The sequence below is a fragment of the Octopus bimaculoides genome, chromosome 8 (genome assembly GCF_001194135.2).
Source record: "Octopus bimaculoides isolate UCB-OBI-ISO-001 chromosome 8, ASM119413v2, whole genome shotgun sequence".
Lineage (NCBI taxonomy): Eukaryota > Metazoa > Mollusca > Cephalopoda > Octopoda > Octopodidae > Octopus > Octopus bimaculoides.
Window position 1 is genome coordinate 19,447,490 of NC_068988.1, and position 6,034 is coordinate 19,453,523.

Consider the following 6,034-nt stretch of genomic DNA (forward strand, 5'->3'; position numbering starts at 1 on the left):
TGTGTGTGTGTGTGTGTGTGTGTGTGTGTGTGTGTGTGTGTGTATGGGTGTTTGTTTTGTATATGTGTCTGTCTATGTATGTATGTCTGTATTTGCGAAAGTGTATTTATGTATGTAGATACTACTCTACACAAATTGGTGCCGGCTTAAGTCTCTTTGGTGTTTTGGATTTTGTAACATCAGAAAATGGTGTCTATGGTTAGCTGAAATATTCACAGTCACATACACACGCGTAATCCCACTGAAACGCGCATGCACACACTGGTACACACTCACACACACACATACGTATACCAAATGTAGATTATACCCAATTATTGCTATGAAGTACTACACCCTCTCTCTCTATCTCTCTATCTCTCTCTCGCTCTCTCTCTCTCTTTCTCTCTCTCTCTCTCTCTCTCTCTCACGCGCACTATGTATATATATATATATATATATATATATATATATATATATATATATATATCCCTCCCTCTGTTCCTCTCTCTCCTTCATCCAATCTGTATATGAATATATCAATACATGTATTTGTTCGAATATTTAAATAAATCCCTGACTTTCTATATTGGTTCCAAATTTTTGCACATGGCTAGCATGTTTTGGGGTACGTCGATTATATCGACCCCGGTGATCAACTGGTACTTATTTTATGAAATATTTCATTTTATTAAATATTTTATTTGTTCTGTATTAACACAAACGCACGCATAGATACACATGCACACAGATACATACACATACAGACACAAACACGCTTACACACACAGGCCCCATCCACATATGGATGGATTGTTGGTTGGATTGATGCATGTATGTGTGCAAATATAGAAAGATATCCGACAAGAATACACAAATGTACAGACAAGCAAAATCACACGCCAAAATGTGGGTAGAAGAGTATTTTCTGTTGATATATGTATATACGTCTGTAAATGAAAGAATCACTTTACTTATATTACGTAATATTCTTATTCTGGGGTCGATGTAATCGACTTATCCTCTATCCCGACAATATTGGCCTTCTGCCAAAATTTGAAATCAATATTCTTACCGCTACGAATTGTTGAATGAATCGTTAGAGTAACGGAAAAGATGCCCTGCAGGATTTGTTTTGGCGTTTCTTATGTTATAAGTTACAATCCAGCTGACGCCTCTTGTGCCTTTCATCATTGAAGTGATGATGTAATAAACTAATAATTAAGCTTTGGCGACTTATATCCTCCCTTGAAATCTACTGGCTTTGGGCTTAAATTGTAAATAGTTATTAGTTAAGGATATAGGGATGGTATATTGCCAGACACGGTAGAGCATCCAAAAAGTGCTTTCAGTATTTTTTTTTTGTTCTGCATCTTCTGAGTTCCAGCCCGACCCAACCTATTTCTACCTTGCCTTTCATCCTTCCTGATTTGATAAATTAGTGTATCAGTGATTGTGTGCAATCACAATGTTTTCTGGAATTCGAAGATGAAATATCATCATGGCTGCCCCAACAAATATTTACTCCAATCCTTGCTTCCAGCATTTAGTCACCTTCTTTCATACATTAAAACCAACACAATGTCATCTCTTTATATCCTGCTTCAATTACACCAAAATATGTTTAAAACCATAACGGTCACTCTGAAGCGATTATGACTTGGTAGCATGGGACTTAGAAACAGCTTGCTTGTAGAAGTGAGGTGAATCGAAAACTTTGCGCACCGGATGCCAGTAGGTTTCAAGGGTCATCGGGAGAAAATGTGCACCGTTGCGTAGCCTTCCTTTCGATAACTTTACAGCGTGCACCGACCCCCACTCACTGATGTGACTCCTCGGCTAGTAGCTGTACAGATTAATATTCAATCTTAAGTCCATTTCGGGATCCTCCTCATCATTCATACTGTGTAATCGTGCAGGTCTCACTTGCCAGAGATGTAAACTATGCTTTCGTTTAAATGTCACAAAAAGACATAGGTACCCTCTCAGTCCCTTCATCTCTAACCAACATGACAGCAGGAGTAAGAAATGATTGTACCAGAACTCGACTGATGGTAATTTTAGCTGAGTAAGCTAGGCAGTAACATTATGCTCGTGATCCTAATAATTTAACTACTAGTCCTCGCGCTCTACATATGTACACACTACTCAACTCAACACTGTTGTACATAATCAGAAAACCATATATTGCCGATACAAAACTCGTAATCTGAATAAATAGATTCTCTGTATGCCGTGTTAAGGTTAAATTAAATTTATTCTAGCGTAAGTGCCACAACTTATTTAATCAATGTCTGTTTGAAATGACAGCTTGTTGTTTTTGAATACAAGAAGAGAGTTAAACATTTATGTTAATGTAAATCTGTTTTGTTTAGACATATTGTAAAATGAGAGATTTATGACCTAAACGGATGAAGTAATAGCGTGACGCCTATCGATTTGATTCCTAATATATATCCTCTTTTAAGACATATTAAGTGGAAAGTGTTGGTACACTAAATTGTAAGTTTGTCGTTTTTAATGTTTTTAAGTCTACACAGAACAGTGATTTCAAAATGACACTAGGCCACCGAATTCGTGAAGAGATAAGGCGAATACATTGACCCAAGTATTCAACTGGTACTTATTTTATCAGCGAAATTTGGACTAAGAACGTAATGACGGACCAGATGCTGTTAAGTGTTTTGTCCGGGGTGTTAACGACTCTGCCAGCTCACTGCCTTAAGCTTTTACAGTGTATTGATTCTTGTTCCATATAAATCTAGCATGCTTCGAAATTCAAAATATCTTGAAATATTCCTTGATAGATAAGTCAGGTTTTGACATTAAACTAAAATTAAATAGAGCTGTGAATGAAGGTCAACCAGCTGGTTCGTAGTTCGATCTCTGCCGTTAATCATATTCTATCACTTTGATGAAGATGCTTAGTAATTGCTAGCTCAGTATACATAACTATAAATGGATGATGATGATGTTTAGACTCACTTCAATCCTGATTCAATGACCATTTGATAAAATGCATTTCAGCTATGTCCGTCCTGCCTTCTTCTTAGGAAAAGTGCAGCTTAAACTACACTAGCCAATATATCTTATTTTAAAGATCTTAAGCTGTGATCTGAGGAAGATTTGATTGCTAGTTTTAGGTTGCCCATTGTTATCATATATGTTTTGTTATTCTCTGACTGCAAATAGGCGCAGGAGTGGCTGTGTGGTAAGTAGCTTGCTTACCAACCACATTGTTCCGGGTTCAGTCGCACTGCGTGGCACTTTGAGCAAGTGTCTTCTACTATAACTTAGGGCCGACCAAAGCCTTGTGAGTGGATTTGGTAGACGGAAACTGAAAGAAACCCGTCGTATATATACATACATACATGCATACATACATACACACACACACACACACACACACACACAAACACATATATATATATATATATGTATGTATGTATGTATGTATGTGTGTGTATTTGTTTGTGTGTCTGTGTTTGTCCCCCAACATCGCTTGACAACTGATGGTGGTGTGTTTACTTCCCCGTAATTTAGCGGTTCGGCAAAAGAGACCAACAGAATAAGTATTAGGCTTACAAAGAATAAGTCTTGGGGTCGATTTCTTCGACTAAATGTGGTGCTCCAGAATCGCCACAGTCAAATGACTGAAACAAGTAAAAGAGTAAAAGTGTATATACTAAACATTGTCCGAAGTGAACATTTTAAGAAAACAATTAAGAAAACGTGGTTAACCTGAACACACGTAAGTGATGATTGCACCACATACATACTTTTATATCCACTACACAATAATGAACTGTACTTGGAAAATTAGCACTGTTGGCAAAGTAGTAACGTCTGATATTTTAATATTATTACATTATGATAAAAATATTACTTTAATGAGACTACGTAGTATTGACATGTGTTTCCTGTTTTTGAATCAGCCTTACTTGAATCAGCCTTATACCTTGTAGACTGGTATAAAGGCAAGGCATCAGACGAGAGTTGCAACATGTAGATATAGACTGAATTGTAACGATGAAAATATTTATCATTAATTATGCTTCTATACAGAAAAGTACACTCTGGTGACGAATCTGTATGACTGCGCGCACAGCTCTGGCCAATGAAACTACTGGCCATTTCATTCTTCTGTGACTCATATACAGACAGCAAGTTAATAGAGAATTTGCTGCAGGAGAATCTACTCTAACCTTTTAAGAAAATTATTACTGCAAGTTGTATTTTGAGAAATTTGACTTGAACTGTCGTCCTGTATAGCCATCGCGAACTTAAAATTCAGATCTTACTACATGCATTATATTTTACTTTCTCCATACAATATCGCCCTACACTGAGAGGTTCATCTTAACAATTATTGTTTTGTATCGAAAATGTTTACTGCAAATATATTTACCTTGATTCTTGCTATTGTCATTGGTCTGTATATTTGGACAATATTCGACAACATCCAAACAATGTCTCGTATTATCTGGATTTCTGATTACACTGGCTGGGATCACTAAATATCCGCAAAGAGTTAAAACTTTGAATCATAAGTTCAATGCTTTGAATATTCAGGAACAAATATACAGCGTTGCAATTTTGGACAATAAATTTCGGAGGTTATCAATCTTATGTGAGGAAGAATTAAGGGTGGCTTTTGAATGGAATTAGGTGAATAGATACAAAATATGGAAACTGATCAACAGATAGGATATTATAATGACTATACATTAGAGAACGTTCTCACATTGCGAGTGAAATATTATAAGACATTGAATAGCTCTTTCACCACTTGCTTACCAATTTAGCCATCGACGTCAGAACACTGATAAGTATGGAAATGATAACGTACAGAACGCAGGAACTGTTACATAATGGTTATCATTATTTTCTCTTGTCCGAAGGCGTGAGAAGCAGAGATCACTAATAATCTAAGCTGTGTATTGTGAGAGCAGCTGGGCATTTACGACAATTATCCCGATACAGGTCATTTTTCCACTGCTGAATATCAACCGATCGACGAAATTGCAGAAAATGCATGAAGTTCATTACGAGGGCATTGCGTTCTTAATGGCTAACTTCCGCAATAATACTGCCACTGCTCACCTCTGCTAAGCGTTGTATTTTGTGAATCTGAAAATGAAATCCGAATGGTTAATATACATTCATATCTTGTGAAATAGACGAGAACGATTTCTTTCAAGATAAGAATCTGGTTTAGCAATAGTAGCTTTCCCTTCGCTATAGTTAAACGAAATGAAACGGTAATATATCTGCCGATAGCACTTGACATTACTAGACACCTAAAGATGTGTGGATTCAGCCATTAAATAATACATATCTTTGTTATCAAACTGCTAAACTTTGTCCAAGAGATTCGTTGAAATAGTATGAAAACGAACAGCGATTTCGTGTTAGATCCTACAATGCCAACAGATTGCTAGATACTGGACTGCTTGGGCCGCGTTTTCAACTTCAGGCAAAACAAAACTGTGATTTATATTTGAAAATACACGGTACATAAGTGATAAAGACTTGAAAATCTAACTGACATATACTCTAGTTGTTGTTAAACCAAACTGGCATCTAGTTAGAGAGAGTGCTATTTTGAATCTCTATACCAGTGACATTTACAATATTTCTGTAAGGGAACAGAAAAAGGAAAGAATGAGATAAAAAATAAGCATATATCAGAAAATATTGTTTTTTGAAATACAAAGGTTACGACCAAAATTATTAACAAAAAATATTCAAATTTATTATCATATGACGTTGATTTTACAGTACACACACACACACACACACACATTCACACACACGTAACCGCACATGTTTGTTTATATGTAAATAAATATTCATGCATATATATATATATACGTATATATAGCTTATATGCGTTTCTATGTGTAGGAGTAAACACTAAATTTCCACATACATACATACATACATACATACACACAAGCATATATTTGTGTATATATGTGTGTGCATAAATCTCTCTCTCTCTTTATATATATATACTCATTTACTATTTGTTTATATATATATATATATATAT